Source organism: Rhea americana, unplaced genomic scaffold (assembly GCF_003343005.1).
Source record: "Rhea americana isolate MKP2758 unplaced genomic scaffold, rheAme1 scaffold_21, whole genome shotgun sequence".
In the NCBI taxonomy this organism is placed as follows: Eukaryota; Metazoa; Chordata; class Aves; order Rheiformes; family Rheidae; genus Rhea; species Rhea americana.
Window position 1 is genome coordinate 1,074,811 of NW_028186258.1, and position 24,610 is coordinate 1,099,420.

The following is a 24,610-nucleotide window of genomic DNA, read 5'->3' on the forward strand; positions in this document are numbered from 1 at the left end:
GGGAGCCGCGGCCGCGGAGCCGGGCTCCTGCACCTCTTCCCCGCTCCCCCCGCCCCCCTCCAGCCCCGGTGTCGCCCGCCAGCAGCGCTGCCCGCGGCTGCGCAGGAGGCGGACTGTGTCCTCCAGAGGTTGAAACGCGTTTCCCGTCTTTCGTCATGCTGGAGTGAATCCTTCTCGCCTCCCGCCTGGAGCGCGCACCGCTCCCACGCTTCGCTGCTCTCTGGACGTAGCCGTTTCTCCCCGGCACTGGGTTTTAATGGCACTGAAGGAAGTGCGGTAGGGGATTTGAGCTAGTTCCTAATAGCGGCAAGCTTTCCATCCCTCTCACTCCATGGGAATGTGGTCCAGCATGTCTCTCTTTGGTGGGCAGTATCGCGGTGGTAGGAGAGCCAGCAGCTAAATAAAGTAATCTCGACTAGCTAAAATTTCAGTGGTAGGCAACCATGATTTGGATTTGCCCTTGTTTACATGAGCATTTACTCCTCTTAATGAGACGTAAGTAAATCTGTGACTTCTTAATTATATCCAGAGAGCCATAGAGCGAAGGGCAGTTCTGAGGTCTGGGTTAGAATATACCCACTTCCCAAAGTTATTCTGATGCCAGATTTTGCACAGGGTGACTGACAGTACAGAGGAGACAAAAGAGAGAGCAGGGGCACTGTAATATAACACAAAGGGGCCTGCGAGGAATGGGCGTTGCACTGAACAAAACAGAAGGCCTGCGCTGTCCTTGCAGTAGAGCGAGTCGGAGTGCTGTTCTGGGGTGGCAACTAAAAGCAGGAGTCTCCTGGTATGCCATCTGCTTTGCTGGTTCAAAAATGAAGCAGAATGCTGAAGGGGGGGGGGAGCTGAGAGAGAAAGGTGTGTTTTGCTCCTACAGAAATCGGTAGGATTGCACACACTGCCAGAATGAGCTAAATTTAGGTGATAGTGTCATTAGACATGTGACCCGTAAGGAGATAAGAAAAATGAAAACAAGGTATCAAGAAAAGATATTTACATACTAAGAAAAACCTTCTTTCCTTAGAGCCACAATCCAGTCACTGTAACCTTCAAATAAAATCTTCATGTGCTGTTGCATCAAAATATACCCACAGCTGAGAGTTTTCAGCATCTAAATGAGGCCACCTCAACATGAGTGAGTAAACCTGGACTTAGGAGTTGTTATTGGATTCTCAAATTCGAAAGCGTTAGCTCTGACTTTAGGCACTTGGTAACTGTACCATGTACAGCGTTAGAAAAAGCGAGACTGCAGAGGATCAGAAGTCAAAGGCAATTATGTAAATAAAGGGTCCTGTTTCTTTCCTTTTCATGGTCACATCCCTCTGATGTAGGCATCTTTACTGTTCAGGTAATAGACCCTGGGGAAGAGTTCCCTAAGTGCCTGAGGAATTTAGGTGTGCTTATTGTATTGATTTTTTTTTCCATTTGAAAAGCTGCCCACTAGCAAAATTGATAGGCATCGTGTACAATCTGCACTGCAGTTAGGGATTACTAAAAACAAATCTGGTGCCATTGGAAAGGTGGCGCAGAACTTCTCATTTCATGGTTGAAGTCAAGTTTTTTTAGCTGCCCTCTGATCCAGGCCTTTCACATCATACTAATCGGTGCAAACCAGATGCGTAAGCTGACCTACTTGTCATTGTCCAAGCTGGGAGGGGTACAAACCAGAAGCGCCACGTGGTTGTCCTGGGCCTGAAGTTGTTTTAGAATGTCATTGCCAGATGAAGTTGTTTTGCTCTAAATCTCCAGCTTCTTTCTCCATGGAATTTTATTTAGTGTTTTTACTATGTTAACCTGACTGTCTTGGTCACATGAGAGTATTTGTTCCAGTTCTTTGAAGGTACCCTTTATTTCTCTGAGCTCTTAATTCTGCGGTGGTCAGAGGATAAAGGTAATCCTGGGGCCAAGGCTCCTGCTGGCCTCATCTAGCTCCATTGTATGTATGGTAGATTTTGTTATCATGTAAAACGCTTGTGTGTCTCTGTCTTGTGTGAATTTCTCTTTGTCAAGTACTTTAACATTTATGAACCCTGGTGCATTTATGGGAAGAGCATGTGTTGTAACTGAGGAAGAGGAGAAAGTTGTTGCAGATTTTGAGGATAGTGAGAGTACCTTCAGCTTCCCATGCAAAGGTCAAATGCAGTTGTTGATAATCAGACAAACTGGATTATAACCCTAGCGATTTCCTGTGTTTTGCTTAAATTGTGTGGGTTAACTTTTTTTTCTCCTAGGCCTATATAGGCTAATCCTTTTTACTATTGCTTCTAGATGTTCTGTGCTTATCTTTGTTCTTTCCTGTTGGAAATAGTAGGCAGACTGCCACTTAAACTGGAGTACACAATTACTGATGTTAATAAGTAATAGAAGCTTTCTCTTGAAATAGGGCTAGCATTTGGTACAAAGGCCCACCAACTCTTCCAACTGAATAAGTAGTTTATCCAGATACATTCCTGCCTTTGATTCCCATGTTGATGGTCATTAGCAGTATCATGAGAATGACATGAATGAAGAAAGAGCTTGGATATCTTATCCTCTGGCTCTGTGTGCTTCTTTCCTGCCTTCCATGACCTTTTTCAAAACACTGGAAAGTCATTGTTGCTAAATAATGCAAAGCCCAAGAAGTTGTGGAAGAAGAAGCCTTTCCTATCCAAATATGTTTGCAGTCTATGTCCTGTCTAACTCCCATCCTGTCAGGCAATCAAATCCAAAGAGCAATCCCTCTGGCTAAAACCCTCTCTCTTGTCTTTGTATTACTGTTTGTATACTGGATATAATTTTCACTCTGAAGTTGTGAAAGTATTGATAACTGGTGTGAACATGCGATGCTTTTCTAATAAAGTAGCAGTAATATTTGAGACTTAGCTGAATCTTAATTTCCAGTTTTTTCAGCTGTAAGTTAATACTCTCCCTACACACTTGTGCTGCCTTTGGGAAACTAATAAACATACTTTACCACGTTAAATATGAGTAAGGCTCATAGAATGCCTTAAAATGCAGCTGGTCTTCCTCTCTCTGCCTCATTGCTCTCTGCCATCTTAAATGTTCACAAAACCTGTGTAAGGCATATGCAGATGGAGAAAACAAAAGTGCAGGTGTTATATTTCAGCACCTTATCTAAAGGCCTGTAACAGGCCAGACTGCTGAATTCCCTATCTTGTGTTCTTGTGTGTGTCTTTGGGAATGAAATACATAGGCTAGTATCTTAATATAATGCTGTTATGTGTCAGGAGTAGAGTTGATTGATTTACTGGTAGGGAGCATGTATAGACCCAGGATTGCCTTAAGAGTCAAGGTCCAAGTTTCTGGAAGTTTTTAGCAGCCTTTTGCTTTGTTTCTGTGCAGTTCAGAATACAGCTTGATTTGGATGGCTCTCTACTTCATTCAGGTTTGCTCTGGAGACAAATTCAAACTATCAGGGCACTTGAGATATAATCCAGTAGCTGATCAGCTTATTAGCTGGAAATTATCTGATGTTATCTCTACAAATCTCTCTATGAATTCAGTTCTGCTTCATCCCACACAACCCTTCTGTTCCTTCCCGCTGTTCATTGCTATAATTTCTTGACCTCAAATATTGAGTCATGAATATAAGGTTGCAGGAGAACTTTCTGAAGACATTATTCCCACATAATTTCAAGACTTCTGTGTGTGTTTTATTTTTTCTGAGTTTTGTCATTAGTTAATGTTTTGATGTAAACTTCTAAGTTGTGATTTTTTTTCTGTGCCTATATGATGGGAGAAAGAAATACTTTCTATTTAATGAAGATCTGCGCTTTCTCCTCTCTGTCCCTTGGCAGCCACTGTCAACCCTCACTTCTGGGATCCCAGCTAGGAGCTAACTGACACAGGTGGTCAGATCCTGTGAGGTGCTGCTATTTTTGTTAGTGTCAGTAGCTTTTTCTTGCTTTTCTAGTTAGGACATCAGTGTGGGCTGTTCAGGTGTTAATCATAGCTACAGACTGTGTGGTACCTATTTTTGATTGAGAGATGGAGACACCGAGAGCCTTACAAAATCTTTCATCTTCAGACTGGACTGGTATGTTCTCTGTCTAGAAAGGCAGTGATGTTGAGTATTGAAATTCCAACAGGTAAAGATGAATGGTTTTAGTTTGTGTAAGTAGGAGTCCTTTTCAGGAGCCAGGAACGCTTGCTGATCACAGTGCAGAGCTGTAGTGTAACACACAAATTCAGTGCCCATAAACTATTAATACTGTTTTTTATTGCATGGGGAAGCTATATCTAACCCTCTTTTTGCTTCTGACATTTCAGTTAGTCTCCCAAGAGGTTTCTTTGAAACCACCTGACTTTTATAGCTGTTAAAGATAGGAGAGAAAAGGCTTACTGGAATTTTTGCAGTTCTGTGCAAGACAATCACTTCAAAGGGTAACTATTCAATCCTGTAGCTGGTCATTGCAAGGCTACGTTGCCTTGATTTGCCATTTTGCTTTGCAGGTTAAGGGCTTTGATTTGTTTGACTCTTGCAATATTGACTTGGAGATCGTTGCTTGTATTCAATTGCAAAAATGACATCCTGTACAGCATGCAGTATGGAAGTCTCCTGGCTACTAAGTAATATACAATATTATTGTATAGAGAGCTGTTCTGTGTTTGTAGTGTACAGACTGGACTGATGGTTCAAGAGTAGAAGTGGCCACGTGGACTAGGCAATTAACCATAACTATTCAAAATTTAGTCAGGAATGTTATTTTTAGAATGAAGAGAATCTCGCCCCAAGCAAGCAGTTGCTCTGTGGTGGGTTATCTCTTCTAAGGTTCGCTCGCTTTCAATGTGTTGATATAGCTAACAGTTTGTTTACTCGTACGATGAGTTACCAGTTAACTAATATACGCTAAAAGCTTTAGGAGGAATGAATCAAAGCCCATGACAGACCTTGAAATACCTGCACAAATGAGGCCTTTTGCAGTATCTTTTGTCTTGAAGTCTTCTCCTTTGCTTGTGTTTATGCAGCTCAAATACAGGCTTCCACAGATGAGTGGAAGCACTCATCAGCTTTAAGCAATTTTGTAGTTACTTTTTCCATGATAGACTCTTTATTGAACTTAAAAGACAGAATCTGTAACAGATGCTTTTTGGGGCTAGGTCTTGCTTACTTATGCCAGCCATCCTCAGTTCTTCTCCTCTCTTCAGAGAAAAGATGCTATTTTTAATGTTCAGCATCTGTGTTGGTACTGGGAAGTAATTGGCATTTGTGAAACTAAAAGCCTCCTCTCATTTGACTCTTTGACTGTTTAATTACTTGCGGGATTTCGAAGGCTCAGAAGGTGATGATACCTTCCTAAATGTTAGTTAGGAAAAACTTGTCTCATTGTTCCACTCCAGTGTTACCTCCCACCATGTACCCCTCCACCCCCTGGTCATTATCAGTTTAGAAACTGATACTTTCATCTGAAATTTTTGCACTTGCTTTTTAGATTGTCACTTCTAAGGTTCCTGGAACTGAAAGATATGAGATGATAGCTTGGATTTTTTTCTTTTCTTTTGACGTTGCCCAAAGCTTTGGGGTATTTGATATGTAACTCAGTTCTAGTTCTACCTTGATTGGTTGGTATTTCTTCTCCTTTTGTGATCTTTAGAACTGTTACAAGGTAGGTAAATACTAACTGTAATTTCTGAAACAATAAAAATCAATGGGTAATGGATTTTATTTTCTGTTTGCCATGGGATGTTATGCTGCTAAGTAGATGTGTATGTGTTTGTGTCTTGAACTTAAATGCTCTGCTAACCTCAGTTTGCAAAGTTGGCAAACTTAAGCAAAAAATCATTTCTATAACTAGTAAGATCTTTGGGATGGGTGAAGGATTTATCTTCAACAAATACTGGAAAACTTTTTTATTTTTGAATGTTAAGTATTTCTGAGAAGGGAGAAGTGGACTGCAGGGGGTAGAGGGTACAGGTTATAAAGTGTCTAGAAACATCAAACACTGAAAATACATGTTTTTGGCAGAAGAGAGAATGAGGATTACTGATAACTGTAGTAGCTATGTATTTTCAGATGTGCATGAGTTTCAAGTTGACAGGTGTCCTTTTAGTTTTATTGCTATCTTCAAGTTGTGATGAATGAATGACATAGAGGAAAACTTCACATTCAATCTTGTATAACACATCAGCTGGTTAGCAGTAACACTTCAAGAGAAAGGTTATACCTATCTTAAATGAGGCTTTAACGGCTGAGTGTAATTCTCTGGTAGCCAAAAGGTGATTACCTTGGTCAGCATCTGGCAAGAATGTATGGGACAGGATCAGAGTAAGATCCAGAGATGCAGGTGAAAACTTGTTCACATACTGAGGTTGTTGGGGTGTTCAGGGTGACTGAAAGGCCTTTGGTCTACCTTAGGGTGTAATCCAGAACGCACACATCCCAGGCTGCACTCTGTGTTGTGAAAGTGGGCTACATTAGGTTCATTGTGGGCCTGGCTTCATTTGTGGATAGGAAGAATTTCTAACGGTGCATCTCAGGTTTATTCTTACCTCTTGCGTTTGGCTGCGTGCACATGGTACTAAACAAGGTAGAAATCTTCAGCGTTCTCTGTTCCAGCCTCCGGAGATTTGGACTTTCATAACTATACTTTGAGGAGGGTGTATTTGTGCAGGTCAGGTAAGGGGAAGGGATGGGTAGTATTAAATTTCCATCTTAAGGCCTTAATTATGTAGATTTTAAAATAACTTAATGGTGAGAGAGAACAAGTAGACATCTGCAGTTGGAATTCCTCCCTTTTACAGAATATCTGTTCTGTAAAGTCAAGGCCAAAAACATTGAATGAGAGTGGTCAGACTCTAAGACTATTAAAGTCTGTACCTCTGAACACTAGACCGTGAGTGTTTGGGGTGTGGCTTTTTTGGTTTGGTTTTAGAAACGGTCTCCCCTCGAGGCTTTATTCAGCCTTCTCCGTTGTTCAGGTGTGTGTTGTACCGTAGAAGCACACAGCAGCAGTTGCAGTGCAGTTTAGCTCAGCTTGCATGGAAGATGTTTAAGCTAAATAGCATTGACGCACGTATCTTGTGAGCTCGGACCATGCGTCATGGAGCTACTGACCTGCTTGTCTAAATCTTAACAAATTCATAGCTAAAAATGTATAGAAATGGTGTCCACAGCACTATCTTGATAGGGTCCTGGAAATATTTTGAGTCTCGGCATTCACTCAGCCCTTTATATACCCATACAGTCTTGTACCTCAGGCTAGAAGCTGAGGGAGCAAGCATCTCCAAAATATTTTTATCTTGTAGCTGTTTCAGCACCTAGCCAAGATTTCCAAAGTCAGATGCACAAAGCTGCATCTTAAGTAGTCATCCCTTTTTTCAGCAGTCTGGAACAACTACTTCCCTGCTCTGGAAATACATGGGATGCACTAGAAAGTTAAGCTTGTTTATAACTGCAAAAAGTGAGTTTATTGCCTGTTTTTTACATTGTCTTTAAAATATGTTTATTTTCCTCAACAGCTGGTGCTGTAGCTTGTTATGGAATAACTGGACAGCATGAAGGCTGTTGGTAAGAGGTGAGGCCGAGGATTTGCAGGAAAGCTGCCTGGGAGAGGCCTGGAGCACTCGTTATCCTATGTAGCTTCCAGGCCTGGAAAAAATGTAATTTTCAGGAGCAAGTTTGAAACAGAGAAACTCTGCCCAGCTTACATTTGTAGTAGTGTCACTTCACAGCCTCTGGTTACAGTCCCTTGAGCTGAAGAGAAAGTAGGTAGCTATGCCCTTGCTCCATTAAGCAGCATTCATTTCATACCATAAAATTACAGCAGTGATACCACATGGTTCTGTATTCACACACGTCAAACACAGTCTGGGTGCTATGTTCTTACAGTTGCTTGTAAAGCTATTAGCTTTTTGGGTTGTGAGGAAGAGGTTGAAGACTGACTAGTAAAGAGCGCTATTTAATCACCAGCTGAAAAGATGAGGTGCTTAAGACTTTTTACCAGGTTTCTCAGACCAAAGCTGGGACTTTCTTGTGCATCGTTCCTGTTAAAATGGCTAGGTAGTATTTGAATCCCTCAGTGGAAGATGAGCCTTATGATTAAGATAAAATACGCTAATACTGGGAGAGATGGAATTAGTTCCATCGCAACTGATTTTTTTTACCTGCTTTTGAAAGGACTTAATTTCTTTGAGAATAATAATAAAAAAAGAAGAATGTTTTATGTGAATCAATATTGTTTTAAGAAACAGTTAAGAAACAATAGTGTTTTTAGGAACAGCACTTTTCATCTTCAAAGTACCTTCAGGGCTCTGATGTTGCGGTGCCTCTTTGGCCATGTGGGTTGGAAAGGTAACAAAAACTTGTGGGCGACTCTATCGGGGTCAGTCAGCCTCCGCTAGCTTTGTTGAGCCCTGACGTAGTTCACTGGATGGTATGCTCGCTATCTTCTTTGCTTGACCCGTCCTGAATCGCTTGACCTGCAAATGGCAATATATTGGCTGTGCTGCGTGTGTGTGAAATGTCACGCTTATAAATATGCGATCTAGTTTCCATCTCCTGCTATTGAGAGATTCAGATTTATGTGTTTCCTCACGTGAGCAGTTAAACTGCTGAGTAACCTAGCGTTTTTGGAAGTTAGTTAAACTGTAAATCTAGTAAACTGTGACAGTTTTGTAAGACTGGATTAGAAATGCAGTCGGTGAAGTATAACTTAGCTGTAGGTCATTAACTTTGAGGGTTCTTATTCAAATGGCTGTTCAGCTCTCCTGGCTCAAGGTGTTCTGATTAAATAACTAGTCCTAGAGTAACTAGAGTACTGGTCCTCTGTAAAATTGTTGGCTACAGTTACACTTAACGTGATCAGAATTTGCTTAGCGCTCTGATCACCGAAGGATCTTAGTATTTTTCTTCATTCAGCTTTTACTTTGTAATTGCACTAAAATGGCTGCTTTTTTCTTATCTGCCACTTGAGAGAAGAGCTGGATGTGTCAGTAACTAGCAGTGTTGGACTACGCTGCCCTTCTCAATTGCTTCCCACTGTTTCTGTCTGTCTCTAGTGGCAGATGGTGCAGCTGGACTGTTCCCCTCAGAACTTTGCTTTTTAGGATTTGAGGTGAGTGCACATGAAGTATCGCTTAAAATATTTTTGTTCAGAATTGACCCCCATTCCAGCAAGGCCCTACAGGGTGTTGTCCTTTGGTTTTGCTTTTCTAACTGCTTTTGAGGGTGAAAGCTTTTTTTCTTTGAAGATGCATTACACATCTAATCCAAATGAATAATTCTCATGACTGTTGCACAAAGTATTCATGCTGCTGTTCAGCATTTGAGTCCAGTTCCTTGAAACAGTGTTGGTCTTGAGACAAAAGTCACATTTTCTAAATTTAGAGCTAATAAGTAGCTGTGTGACTGGTTGTGCATAGTGCATATTTAACCGACTCTTCATATATTTTGTTTCATGCTTAATGCATGCAGTGTTTGCCAGAAATCTCTCCTATGTCCTTGTGCCACAGGAAACTGCAGGGTCCAGATGGTAAAATGTTTTTTTGGCTTCCTATGCTGAAGCATAATCTCATCATAGTGAATTGTCTGTGGACTTCAGTTTATAGCAGAAAAAGGAGGGAAAAAAGTCTGTTTGTCCTTACTGGAAAACTTTTGGTTTTGCTTTTTTTAAAGCCTGCGGATGTGGATGATTCACTTGCTTCCTGTAAGAGGCAGGCCTGCTGGCATTTCGGGTGTGCTCTGAAGAATCTGGGAGGTTATTCCTAATAAGCTGGAGTGGTGTATAATGCTTCCTCCTTGAAGTGTATTTAATGCAGCATGTGGTTGATGAATGTGGACCTGAATTATCCTAGCTTTGGAAGCTTTCTGTACTGGAACAAACTTCACAGGGTAAAGCAAGTTGCTTCCCAGACTATGCCTCTCTGTATGTTCCTGAAATTTATATAAGAGGAGAAGAGAGCGCCTTAAGGAATTACACAGCTGCAAAGGTAACACTGCACAGGAAATATGAGTGCATGGATACTTAGATTTAGAAAGAAATCCTATCACTCGTCCACATTACATTAGCTGGTACTTTTACTATTCTAACTTGTCGATGTTTTGAGGTCTTGCCGTACATCTAAAAATTAGATAATAAGATTTGGAGTGAAATATTGGTTCAGTAACTACCTTTTCACCCAGAACATCTCCTGACCTGCATAGCTGAATTTGCTTGTTTGCCCTTTTGACTCTGAGGCTGGAAACTTCCTCTGTTTAGTTTTGTGTGTTTTGTGGATTGTGCTGGTACACGACAATGAAATATCTCATTTGGTTCACAGACTAAATCTGCCCTGTAATGATAAAGCAAAGTGCTAAGTACAGGGTGACTTGACTATAATAAAACATGTGCCAAAAAAGAACCCCTCCCTGTGGTTACTCACGAGTACTCCCCAGGCCGATGTTTTATGCCGTGTCGCGCGTTCATAGCTGGTCGAAGGAGCTGGGCTTGCACACCAGCCCAGCGGCCTGCAGGCAGGTAGTGCTGTGCTGGCACAGTCTGCTTGGACTGTTTCTCAGTGTGTTTGGCAGGATGGGAGGAGGGAAATGAAAGCAAGGTGCAAGCGAGGATAGACTAGATCTGGAGCTCAGAACCTGGATCTCTTGAGGCAGCCCGTGCTGTTGGGGCAGTGCTGTGCTAGGAGGAACCTCCTGAGTCAGTCCCCCAGAAAATGAGGTAGCTGTTCGCTTTGATTTCTTGGATTAAAAAGCTGTTCCGATCTTGATGGGAAAACTTGCCATTTCCAGCATAAATGCACAGGCAGTTTACATCCATCTTGTCTTGTAAAAAGCAAACCTGGCACCTAACTAGCTTCTTGTATCTATAAACGTGCTCATGTGGTGAAGCACAACCATTTTTTCCCTTTTCACACTCAGGCTATGTATCGCCAACTTTCTTGCAAGATAGGCTCTTTCCTCAATAATCTTGCAGCTCTTCTCTGCACCTGCTCCAGTGAGAACAGTGCTTTCTTGATCAGTGTCATCTCTGGTTGCCTTGATCAGCCTCGAGTACCTTGTTGAATGAAATTAATGTTTGTTTCCTGAGGTTGCTTTTATCTGAGCCCAAGTGCTAGTTTAAAACTCAACACCTTCCATATCAAGCACTCGGTATTTCACAGTCGTTATTATGTGATCAGCTCTCAGAATTCTTGTCATTTTAGGGAAAGATTAATAATTTATAGGAAATATTTCAAATTGGGTAATTAATGTGGTTACTGTAATGCATATGTAAAATCTTTAATTGGGTGAGTTTCTGTCCCTTCCTCCTACTGCCCCCCCCTTTCTCCCCTAGCTTTGACACTTAGTTTTGGAAAAAAATCCAAGCTAAGATCCTGACTTCTTAATCGTGCTATGGCTATGTTTTTTTTTTGTTTGTTTGTTTGGTTTTTTTCCCTGTAATATGATTTAGTGCCAGATTGCCATCCGTAGATATTGGCCACTATTTCCAATCTACTTGATCTTGTGCAATCACTAAAATAGTTGATAGTTATCTTATACTAGCCTAGCAAATGTGATATGAGTGTCAGTATTGCATTAATTCTGTGTATTCTACTATTTAATTGGCATTCAGGTGGAAAAACACAGTGTGTATTTAGACCTAATTTTGTCTCTTCCACAGTGGTGCTTTGGCTGCTTTGTTTTTGCCCCACAACATTGCTTTCTCTTCAGATTACAGCAGTCTTTTGATTAGTACATGTAGAACTATGCCAGTGAGGCAGTTTTACAGAGAAAATACTCTTATCTGAGAACTCCCATAGCTGGCATACGCACTGCAAAGCACCAGCCGCTTTTTCGTAGTGTGTGTGGAGAGCTGATGATGAGCTCTCCCTGTTTGGCTTGGCAAACCGTATTTGACATTTTTGGCCACAGTCAGTGGAGTAAACTGGTCTCATCACCCACTCTACTCCTGATAATTTTTGTGTTATATCCTTTACTGTCCATGGTGATGGGGAAATGAACCTTGTCTTTTTTTTTAGATAACTTAATTTGCATTTATCTTAATCTCTTCTAATATGACATTAATAAGTGTTTGTTGTTAGGAGAGTTGCAATGAGAAAACATCTAGTGATTGAAAAGGTTGGCTTTTAAAGGTGATATTTGTAGGGCTGATTCCTGTCTCTGTGCTGTTGTACCTGCTTTAAATGAGTGTTGCTCCCTGAGGCTGCTAAGGGGGTGTGTGTAGAGGGAGGTAACAAACTCAATGTGGAGAGTGCTTATCTTCCAGAACTCGGATCTTTAAAACTACTTAATACCATTGGTCTAGCAAACCCTTTTGTAGAAGCATTTATGAGCAATCTTCCGAGTCTCTTGCGCAGCTCGTATCTGAATCTCCTTGGTGCTGAAAGAATCATATCAATGTGATGATGACAGTGAACTGTAATAACCCAGAGAGTGAAGAGTTGGTTCCACTTGTTTTGGAGAGCAGCCTAAGAAATCTTTGTGAAACTCCAATTCTTATTAGTGCTGCTAATTTAGTTCAGCTGCAGTTCAGTTTTAGGTTGCCTGCCTGTGATTTGTAGTGCTGGCAGTGCTTAAATGAAGACTTGAAACAAAAGATCAAGGAGTAGACACAGAGTGACACTCATAGCATCATTGTCCACCTACATGTACTATTGAGCGTAGCAGAAAAGACTTCAAATTACAATTCTTGGATATTTGCTAGCTTGAATCTTAGCTCAGCTGATTCCTTCTGTGGCATTAGAAGATCGGTGTGTTAACTGCTGCTAGAGACCGTTTTTTTGTGGTAGCAGGTCTTTTTTTCATAGCTCTGTTTTGTCCACTAGCCTTTTCCCCCTTCTCTTCTCCCTAAACAGCTTGTATGCCATTCTGCTGCTTCAGAGGCCCTTAAGTGCCCATGCCCCATGATTAGGTTTTCTCCCCACACCTGGATCTCTGGAACCTCAGAGGCCCTTTCCCCCACCCATTCCTCCTCACAACCTTCATCACTGCTGTTGAGACAGTAGTTGCTACTCTGTGTGGACACCAGCAGAAATGTTTGATTGCCCTCAGGGCATCTGTTTGCCCTCTCATTTTTTTTTCTCCAGTTTCATCAGAAAAAAATCACAAGATGTTCTTGAAATTCTTAATTGGTTAGGTATTACCTACTCAACTCAATGTTGCATCTGAACAGAGGAGGGATGGTGAGGTGGGTTTTTCAGGGTTTTCTGCTAATGAATGGCACAGACGTGTGCTAGAAGGGCATCTTTTTCACTAAACTGCTTTAGGATATTTGCAGAGGTTTGGATTATCTGCATTTGGAAGAAGAGCAAAGGATGTTTATTATGGTCTCATGTAAAAGTTGGGCCCCAGCAGGAACATCACAAGGCTAGTGAGTGCTGTGTGTGCAGCTGGTGCTGCTACTTCTGGCTTAGCCTCCTCTCGGCGTTGTCTTTGACTTTATCTTAGGCTCTCTGGAAAAGAAGGTATCTGTCACGTTCAGTTACACAGTGCTTTAGCAAGGTGGCTAATCTCTGTTAGAGACCAGGAGCTTTTAATCACAAGTGGCAGTATGTACTCTGATTTGAACCCAGGCCTCTAGTGATGGGTGAAATTACCCTTCTGTACACCTGTCTTCCTATAAATAGGTGTTTTAACTAGGGGCAGGTGCTATTGAAATGCCACTTGGGTGAGATCTGAGCAATGTCTTCTAGCAGAGTGAGGTATTGTCTTGCTTTGTCTGGTGTATCAAAAGCCGAGCATTTCTCTGCTGAGAGATACTGCAGTGGTGAGATAGCTGGTTATCAGACTTTTTTTGCAGTGTTTTGAAACTGTAGTATTTTCTTGAATCATCTCAGTGCTTCATTCTCCCCAAAGCTGTTGTTAAAATGTCACATTGATAGGTATGTATTGACTCTTTTTAATCCCTGTCCTACTTCCCTGCCGTAAGTGTCTCGTTTTCAGGAAATTCTAAACTTTTTCGGTTCCCTTCTTTTGTGTATGTTGCAAGGGGTTTAGTGGTTATGAAAAGCAGTGTTGTTTGAATGCCCAGACTGTTTGTAACATCTAGCAGTATGCTTTTCAGTGCAGTACTCGAGTATTATTCACAATTCTCTTTTTATAATTTTCCTCTGAAAGAGTAAACTATGGAGGTTCTCTCACTGAAATATTTAGCCATCATGCGCCTGCTCTGCAGTATCATTGTGGGACTAGGCTTTTAAAACTAAGGTATTTTACAAAAGGAAAATCTTGGTTTATCTTGATCCGTTCAACTCTGGAGCATTACTTGCAGTTTGTGGAAAAGCCTGTGATTGGTGAATATGAAAGAAGAAAAATAGGATTCAACTGTAAAGTGTATTTAGCTTTATCCTGATCACTTTCTGAAATAATGAACTCTAGCTATCCTTACTAATCCTTGAGATAAGAGCAGCTTCTTTTTAAAATTGATTAGCATCTTATTTAAAGCTACCACATCAAAATCATCTTCGCTAAATGAAATAGATCTGGGACTTTTAGATGATTGACATTTAAGTCAACTTTTGATCTTTGCGTTGCTCCTGTTCCTAAGGTGCACAACACTTAAATGTTTTAACGCTGAAGTGTTTTCGGGTTTCAGGTAGCTGCATGGAGAACTTGACTGCAGAGTGTCTTTTTTTTCCATTATCATTATTGTAAATGATGTGGCTTTATTAAGTAAGCTAATAAGGTACTGGTAAATCTCTAACACCCTAAGCTTTGGGAATTTTTGAAAATGATTAGAAATTATCTTTACTTTGTCCTGCTTGTGACTGTCAAGGAGGCTTAGTCCTGACATCTGCACACATACAGTGACAACATAATCTTGAAGAGATTCTGGAATATGGCTGTTGCAGAAGATTCAAGCACTGATGGATAAGCATGTACCACACCACTTGCTCCCTTGTGTAGATGACTTTTACTAATTCCTGTTTTCCAGTTAACATCTCAGTATAGCTTGCTGACTGAACTGAAGCTTAGAGAGAACTGACTCTGGGGCTGAAACAACATGCAAATTTTTGCATGGAGGACATAGAAGTGGTAAGAATATATTGGAGGCTCCTTTCTGATTGGTAAAGAAATCAGGCCCGTAAGAGTTGGAAGCTTCCTAACAGTCATCTCGCCCAGGGACGTGGTGTTTGCCACTCTCAGGTGGACAATGCGGATTTCTCGTAGCAGAACTGTGAAATGGAAGCCTGCTCTTCAATTCATAATTTGTTATTTCTTGCAGCACTTAGATAAAATCCATCTGTTAGTGCAACCCTTGCAGACAGGGGATGGTTTCAACTGTGACTTGTATTTCTCCCCAGGATCTACCATAAACAGTTTGTTACTGATAATCAGTTGGAGAAATGGGGAAGACCTTTTTTGTTTCATCTCAGATTAAATGTAAATTTTGGATTAAATTTTTGCAAATTTTGCAGTTAGATTTTTTGCTTCTGAATAGATCTAAGCATTCCATTCTGGGCTCTTGATACTTCTGTAATGTAAAAGTAACCTTTTCTTCTTGTCCTAATGTAGAAGCGGTGACAGAAGTAAAGAAATTAGATCAGTTCACAGTTAGTATATTCAGCGGCCTTTGAGGATGTCATATACCAGCAGGGACATTGCTCCACAGACTTCTCTGTATGGATTTGCATTGAGAATTTCTGTTCTTTCAATTTGGATAGTTCTGTGAGCAGGCAGCCCATAATGGGTTGAAGCCTTGGAAAATCCACTTGTTCGACAGTCTCCTAGTTGATTAGATTCCAGTTCAGGCCAGTAGCAGTTAGTTAGTGGCTTTGTAGTCCTAGGTTACATTTGCCTACTTGAGGCTTGAACGCCGCACTTAAAATGGCAAAGGAAGCAGCCATTCTGCAAAGGGCTTTCGGGGAGAGGCAGGAAGACAAGCAGACTTCACCTTTTCATCCCTAGCTTCCTTGCCAAGGCTTGTCACGATCTAGTACGTGTTTGAATGCAACTCAGTTTGGTATCTTCATTTCCTTAAGTCTGTCACACAGGATAGAAAATCTTGAGAGAAAATATAATGCTGAATTGCACCAGGGCCTTGAGTGCTGCCAGTGGTATAGGAAGGGGGTAGCAGGCAGTAGGAACAGGAGCTGGGTGTTCTTAACCTGCCTCCTCGTTATACTGCCTTGTGCTTATACACAGACAGCCTGTAAGTGGAGAGATGCATGTGCCATTGCATAGACCTGTGGGGTTTCTGGTGATAGCTCAGGCTGAGAGCATCAGTAGATGTATTTACAGGAGCTGCTCGTGTGGTACCATGGTGTTCTCTGCTGCAGGAGAAGAGGAATGCAAATACAGCCTGCTCCTTGCTAAGACCAGTTTAGGTAAAGCTGGTTAGAAGGGTTTATGCTGTGCATACTAGTGACTTGTGGCATAAGAGGCTGGATTGACTATGCTGCATTTGCAGTGGGTGCAAATAATTCCTGTCTTGAGCAGCAGGTAATCAGTTTTCACTTGTTCTGATTTGAGTGAAATAGTTCAGCTGGTTTTAGACTTGGGTTTGGTGTTACTGGCTTCCACTTGGTTTGGTCTGAGAGCTGCCTGTTTGAGAACTTTTTGGAGCAGGAGTGAGTGGTGGTGGTGGGAATTTCTCCTTCCCTGACAGCATGTTCGGGGTGACAGCAACTTGCCTGTACTTGCTGCTCAGCTTGAAATAAGCAGAGTGAAATTCCCAATCCAATTCTCGCTGTGGTTCCTGGTGGGCAGTTGTTCGTCTCTGTGCCCCAGCAGGCAAGAGTGTGTGTCTTGGTTAGCAACCTCAGAAAGGAGCCAAAAGGACTTGCAAAATATAGCCATTTACCACCCAAATGGTATGGATACCTGACTGATAACTGTTAAGCCTGCTTGACCATTTGGTGACCCTCAACTGTTTTGGAGCCAGAAAATGAAGACTACTAATTTCAGAACTAAACCTGTTTACTTATTTTGGAGTCTGATTTTGAACTTCAGATATAGCTGAGGAAGATTTGTCTCCCAGAGGCATGTCTTAATGGAGGCCCGCACCAGTAAATCAGCGTGGCTCGGTGGTAGGTCTGGGCCTAGGTGCAGTACCTCAGCTGGTAGGTCCTGCCCCTGTGTGAGGTTCAGGCTTCAGTCTGTCCTGCACTAGATAGCCTGAGTCTGGATGCAGTTTAGTTTCCAGGTGCCCAGTGCTGCCAGAACTGCCTTTCTGATTCCAGACTTGATGTGGGCAAAAGAAGAGGCAAGGCCTTTTTCACAGTGTCCCCCAACCTTGTGTTTCGGTAGCAGAGTTGCATTTCTGAAGGAAAGGACTTTGTATTGTTAGAGAAGAGATGGACCTGCTTGTTTCCTTCCAGTTGGAGGGAACTTTAAACCTGATCTCTTTGGTAATTCTGTTTGGGAGGATGTGAACAAAAGGAAAAACTATGGATTTTCTTAATTTGTGGCTTTGTTACACACCCTTGGTGATCTCATATCTGTTTAAATCTCAGATCTATTTCTTGCAACATGACCCCTGTTTTGTGGCAGCTTATTGTTTGCATGTTCTCTGTGTACCTCCTGATCTTAACTACTTGGTTTTCTAAAACAGGAGTTATTTTTATTGCTGCCAGTACTGTTGAGTCCAGACTTTGCAGTGTTGGGCATATTCTGTTCTGCTTCATGCACCAACAAAACTGCTCATGGTATCCTGAAATGTCTGGGATCTTTATTGCTTTTGGTGATGGAGAAGGCAGAAAAAATGATGTAGTTTAAAAAAACAACAGATTTTACAAGCTAATCTGTGAAGTTGACATGGGATTGAAAAAGTCTAAACCCGAAAACGATTTCTGATGAGGAGAATACATAGACCAAATTAGCTTTTTTTCCTTCTTCCCCCCCAAGCTCATGAGTTTAACATGTTATTCTTCTGTAGTTGCTCTTTCTAGCTCTTCTCAGTTTGTAGCATGGCACTGACACATGGGAATGAGTCAGTGAGTTACTGTCCCTGTAGCCTAATGCCTTACAGGCAGGCGGTGTCCAAGGTGGCTGCTGGAAGCAGCTGGGAGCTTTGGTGAAAGTGCAGGGTGGAGGCCTGAGGAAGTGGGGCTGTCTCCCTAGACACATTCCTGTGAACACTTTTGCACAGATTCCTTCTCTCTTGAGCTTGCTATGGTTTTGTTCTGCTTTTTTTTTGAGGGGGGGGGCAGAGGAAGAGGAGGGGTTTGCTGGCTCTTGCCTTAGCAGAGATGGGGGGCTGTATCTTGGAAGCTGTGTGAAATGACTGATGCCGGTGTGGGAGAAACAAAGTAAGGTGCAATCCTTAAACAGGAGTTGCTGCTCTTGTACTTTAGTGGTGTCTGGTGAGTCTGCGTGTACATTCAGTTTCCCAAGAGCTCGTGGACTCATTTCCTATAGCAATGAGAACTAAGGTTGCTGAGTCCCCCAATGGCTTCTCCTGGTTTTATCTCTTCCTCAAACTTGATCTTGGTTGGAGTTACACCAGGAAACAACTCCCTGCACAGCAAAGCAGCTGGCCAGACTCAGGCATGTGAAAACCCTGGTGCTAACTGATCCAAACAGTTTCTGGAAAAAAAGGTGCAGGTTAAGCTGCAACTACTGCCTGTGCTTATATGAACTTGATGGCTACTATCCTTCTTTCTCCCGGAGCTTCTGTGAGGTGCCTTTTGTTTGAACTGACACGAGGCTACTCCATCCATCCATCCCTACAGAACCCTGGAAAAATATTGGAGCTGACTAAATGGACATGTTCCCTCTAGAGATGGACCTCCTTTGAGCCAAGGAATGTAGGTTATGGTTAAGTATATAAAATAATAAAAAAAAAAAAGTCTTCATTGTAATGGCAGCATTTCACCTAGATAATCCAGTGAGATCCCCACGCTAATGGAAAACCTGTTCTTACATATATACTATTTAATGTGACTCATTAAGTAAACCTAATTAAATCGCAGCTTTAGCCCTACTAAAAACCATGCCACATGCGATTCTTAAGGCAACAGGGTTGGCACCTCGACTAGTGCATCTTCCTGTCTGCTGTTTTTCCCTCAGTCCAAATCTGTATTCTCAGCCTTCAGTGCTGAAGGCAAGGGTAAAGAAGGAAAGCAGTGAGGTGTGAGGCACCATTAAGTACCTGATAGAATAAACTTAATGTTGCATATATGGCTGTCCAAGCTAGGCATGTAGCTTCAGGGTAGTGAGAAATGAACCTGGACAGATGAATAAAGTGGGATAGAAGCTATTTCTGTGTGGAGAAGGAAATGCTTTGCATGTTCTGAATGGAGCTGTTATCAAGGTGCATGTTGCGATGCACAGAAGATTGCTGACGCACAACCAGGGGTATCAGAAAGGAAGTGCATCAGAAAATCTGACAGAAGACAGACAACAAATGCCTATTGGCAGTGAGTGTAAGGCTGATAATTACAGATAGTTATATTCTGCAGATGTTCATAGTTGAGGACCTTTAACTAGGATTCTGCTGCATCAGGTGCTTTGGGGGTGTTTAGTTTGTAGTAAGAGAACAAGTATGTTTCATATTTGCAGGACATGAGTGCTTTTTATTGTCTTTTCTGCAGGTTCTATATACTTTTTAATCCTGACGGTGTCTTCAGTTTTATTTGCAGAGTACGTTCTTTTGGGTGAAGAGGGTGCTGTGTGCTTGGCTTCCTATTATCCACTATTTAGCAGTGCACCCATTTTTGATGACTGCATTTCAGTGGCTGGTGAAACAGTGCCTTCCCAGATGTGTGGCTTGCAAAGCTGAGGAATCTTTTCAAGTAAAAAAAAATCACAACTGTCAGCATAGGAGTGTCCTGGTAGTGGTTGGTCTGACTTGATTGGAGTTGCTGCTGTAAGTTACACATCAAATTTGGAACCTGACAAATCCGCTGAATATTCAGTGGGACTTAATGAGGACAGGCAGTTGCAAGGGAGAACCTAGTTTTTGTGTCTGATTAGGAATGACGGCCCATATAATGCAGCTAAAACTTAAGAACATACACAGCCTTTCCCGGATACAGCTGTGGCTCGACACCTTGGAATAGGTCTGTTTACACCTGTGCTGATGTAGTTCAGTTCCTGACATTTGGCTCTGCAGCTGCTCTGAAATCAGTTATTTGACCATTACCTTCCACAGTCAGGGGCTCTGCAGCTTTGCCCACCTTTCAAGGGTTTCTAGTGCAATCCACACCGTGGCATCTTTGCAATGCTCCTGAGAGCCAGAGTTCAGGTAACCTCCGTTTTGCTGCAAGCAGAAAGTATGAAGAGGAGCAGACAAAGCCCTTCTCCAGCTATCAGAGGAGCAGAGCTTTCTAGATCATCTTGTAAGGTTTTTTAGTACTGTTTGCAAACATACTCTGAGCTTATGGCTCAGTGTTTCCTTGGTGCTGTGATGGGCTGAAATCCCTCTACTATAACTGAAGTCATTAAAACAAAGTGTAGTAGGTGTATGGCACATCAGAGTCTGGTATTAAAACAAAATGCACACATTCCTACTGTGTATGTACATAATAATATATCCTCACAGAAAAAGTCATTGTAAGAGGTAGACATCGAGTGAATTACAATCCCAGGAAATATGGGGCTCTCTGTCGATGATAACGGACTTGGTTTAAGAAGGTAAAATGTATTTTGCAGACAGTAGCTATTGATTGGTTGTTCTCTAGTCTGCTTTTGTTCTTCGATGTATGGATGCAAAGATGTCTCGATACACAAAATATACATTTGGATTCATGCTGCTGTAGGGACAGGGATCAGTGGCTTTGTGATTGATTAGCTGCATCATTTGCCTTTATCATTGTTTTTTCTTTCTGGAGTTAAGTTACTCCCAAAAAGCTATTAGCACAGGGACAGTACGAGTCTGAGCATCATGGCTGTCCTAGGAATCCAGTGCCTTTCGACTCTACAGGGTGAATGTTTTTTTTTTTTTTTTTAAGAACTCCTCTCACTGACTAGATCTGCATTTATTTGGAGGCAGATCTGCTGACTTCAGGCAAACGGGCTTTTACTGCTTTTTACTCGTGCTGTCTGGAACGAGCCCTGTTTCCTCTAAGGACATTGTCAACAGAACTACATACTCCAGTCAAGTTACACCTGAGAAAATCTGTGGAGGCAGTGAAGATGCTTAAGATGAAAGACCTCAGCTTAACTCAGATGTTAGGTTGAATTTGCAGGTCTGAAGTTGGGGGGGGGGGGGGGAGGAAGGGGAACCTGGAAGTGAACAACGCACTTAATAAATGCACAATATTTAACAGAGCTCTCAAGTCAAACATGTCATCTCCCAGTGCCATTTTAGCATCTTCTCTAACTAGACCTGTGTTAAAGCATCTTATAGGTTGTAGTGATGATATGCTGAAAGTTGTGATGTTGGTGGCATTAGCCGAGGAAGGCAGTAGAGACAGGTTCTCCTATTCCTACTGAGGGCTCACCAATTTAGAGAAGGCTTTTTAAAAACTGCTGATCTGTAGGCAGAGGTTAGGTATGCAGCAGCTGTGGGCTTTGGGGGTGGGGGTTTATTCCTTGCTAAAGCCTGTTTTAGGAAATTCTGTGACTTTAGTCTTTGACATTTATAGGAAAACAGTCAATTTCCCAGTGAGTTCTTTTAACAGTCAATTTTCCCTTGCTTCCCTGTAAGAGATGACCTTTTACAAATGCTTCTTGTGAAGGGGCACTTCCAGGTTTCTCTGAGACCTCATCCTCCTCTTCTGCGTGTCCCCTGTTAAAAATGGAAGACTTCAGTTTCTTCATTGGCCTAGAAGTGCACTGCTCCTGAGGGAGCTCAGGAACTCTTCTGATGTTTGGGCTCCTAAATACCTATGCAATCCTTGAAAAATGGATTTGAGCATCTTGGGAAATGTGTTTTTTTTTTTTTTTTCCTGTAATTTGCAATGCTGTACAGTTTTTAGGCTGCATTGTGTTATAGGAGTTGGGGCCTACTAGATTTTTACAATGAAGTTGTATTTCTGCATGATGTTAGCTATTGCCTGTGTAGTATGCCCAGAGGAAGGACAGGCGAGGATTAATGCATGTATGGAGAATTTTGGCTGTAAGTCCTGTGTACAGTAAGGTACTTAGTAATTTAACTTCAGCGGGTTTAGAATGGGAACTGTGTGCACTTTATATAAGATCAGAGGACATCTGATTTACTGCTTTTCTGGCCTCTCTGTCTGTTGCTCTAAATGTGCACTTACACTGGTGGCTCAATGTCTCGCTTTTGTGAGCTAGATATGGCTATGCTTTTCAGTTGCTAGGGAAGAGATGGGGGAGATGCCTTGAGCTATAGTCTCAAATTAGTGTTGTATCAAGTATACTGCTGAATAACTGAAAGGATACCCACAGAAGTAATGAAGGAAAGGAGAGAGATGTTTCATGTAGCTGCTGGATGTTCTGCTGGCTAAAATGCTGTGTTGTCTTGAATTGCTGGCACAAGATGGGAAAGCTTGTGATAAATGGTTTAGTCAGCATAGAAAATACCTGAAGGCAAAATGATATAGTCATGCCATATGGTTATATCACTGGGTTTTAAATATGAACTTGAAAGCTTTGAGCTGTGGCTAAGAGGGGAAGGGAAAAAAAAAAGTCAGTCCACTAGACTTACCGGTGTGAAGGGGATAAGATAATACCTTGTTGTAGGAGAATTAAGTCACGGTCTGAAAGGCTTTTACACTTAGGTCCCTTATGCATCGTTGCCGTCACCAGTCCTTGTGAGATTTCATCGAAGTTATTGAAGAGACTGTAGGGTTGTTTGCTTTTGTGTTACAGGATGCACAAACAGCCTGCATGGGAAGGAGGCAATGAATTAAAACCACTCTGACTGAAGGATGTTTTAATTTTTCCACCAGCCAATCCCTACGTGGTGAACTCACCTCTTGAATAAAAAGGCATGTGATAACGTAGGGATTGCAGAAACCCAAATAACTGATCTCCTGTAGCCTGGCCTATGGATTCAGTAGGGGTTGTTCCTTCTTTCTGTAATGGCAAGTACAGCATTTATGTATAACAGGGGGGATAATTGAAACTCTTTCAATGAATAGAAAATGCAGCTGAGGTTTTTTGGGCAATGATGCAATTGTGCTGCATTGTCCCAATAGCATTTGCACGCTCTCGTCTGCAGTATGAGCTAGGGGAGTGGCCGTGCTGTTTATCAGAAATAAATGCATGCACTAGGTACCCATCCTCTCACTGGATTTTCAGATAGCTTCTGTCCCCAGGATTCCACAGTTTGCTTGAGCTGGTCATAAACACACAGACTTTTATTTATTAGGCAACATCTGACTTAACTCCAAAAGATATGTTATTTAACAGAAAGCCTTTGCAGAACATCAGAGCTGTCTTGCAGCTAGCATTAGCCGTTGCACCTGTTAAAACAGTGTCTCCTATCATAGTGCAAAGGCAAAAACTGGAGAGAGGACCCCAGACTTGCATCCTTCCTAGCTGTAGGAGGTAGTGATACCAGCTTCCCTTGAGAGCTAAGTTTCACAGGTTCCCTAGACTACTCTTAATCATTAGCAGGGGAAAATTCCCCCACCACCAGCCTGAGAGTCTTACATTTTTACGCTGAACTAGCAAATATAATTTGGTCCTTATCTGCCTTATTACACGCTCTGCCTTTTCTCCTCAGACTTCAGAGAGCTTGTCTGTCCTTGCAGCAGTCCTCATGCGTAGCAGAGCAGTAAGGCTTTAGAGGGTGTTTTGGGAGTATGTTCTGTATGTGAGATCAACCAAGAGTGTTTCTCTAGAGAGATGCTCTCGTTTCAGAGCAGACGCGAAACTCTGAGAAGCTGCAGGAGGAGCCGGTCAGTGCTGTGCACTTGCTGCCCGGTACTGACTTGAGAGTGAAGCATGACACAGCATTCGTGCTCTCAACTAGAGCTGTTTATACCTTGCTTTCCAGAGATGCTTTGTCTCCTCGAGGAGGTTCTGTACTTGATGAAATAATCCTGCTTAAGTTCATTATACCTGCTAGTGTTCCCAAGGTCTAGATGAACGCTTTGGCTTTACAGCAGCGCTGTACCTCTAGATCCAAGCATCACTGAATGAGAGGGAAGCTCATTACTAAGATATGCCCGGATGCAGTCTGCAGACTGGACTCACTGGGTCTTAGGTGTGAACCAAAACCTGCTTGTTGTGGATTTAAAGATGATAAACTGTAATATCCTTCCTCTCTCCTAGGAGAGAAAATTGCTGCAATTGTGAAACATTAATGTCTGTGTTTGGGGGAAGGGACTCTTGTGAGGGTGTTAGTGGAGGCTCTGGGTGAAAGAAAGGGAAAGAACCGTGGGCTGTATTACACTAACCATCCTGTGTCAGCCTCCTACGTTTGGGTGTCGCATGGCTGACATCCTATCAAAGAGCTCTGGCTGTGTCCAGAATTTTAAGCAGTTTTATAAATAGCATTGCTCAAACTGCCTCTATGTGCAGAGACTATGAAAGATTGGAGTAAACCAAAACATTAGTGGTTTAATTTTTGCACCAATCAAGTCCAAAAATCCAGTTCAGTGAGAAAGTGGAAACTTAGTGGGGGAAACATCCATGGGTTTTCTTCGGAACAGCTTTACTTGATCTCTCTAATGCATGCAGTGCACACATCTGACAGCAGGTTCTGTTAGAGAAACAGCATTGCTGGAGGTTGCAAGCTTTTTCAGGCTTGCAAAGCATGAATGTATAAATCTTATTAAAAATCTTACCAAGGCATCTTAAATCATTTTTTTTCCTTCC

At 42.0% G+C, this 24,610-nt stretch overlaps 1 protein-coding gene across 1 annotated transcript in view; it reads left to right on the top strand.

Moving 5' to 3' along the window:
• Positions 1-249: 249 nt before the first annotated feature.
• The window catches only part of UBE2O (ubiquitin conjugating enzyme E2 O), a 68,084-nt gene continuing 43,723 nt past the window's right edge, over positions 250-24,610 (top strand). The window contains exon 1 of the mRNA XM_085304449.1: positions 250-276. The gene's annotated coding sequence lies outside the window, so the exon portion shown is untranslated. The remainder of the gene's footprint in view (positions 277-24,610) is intronic.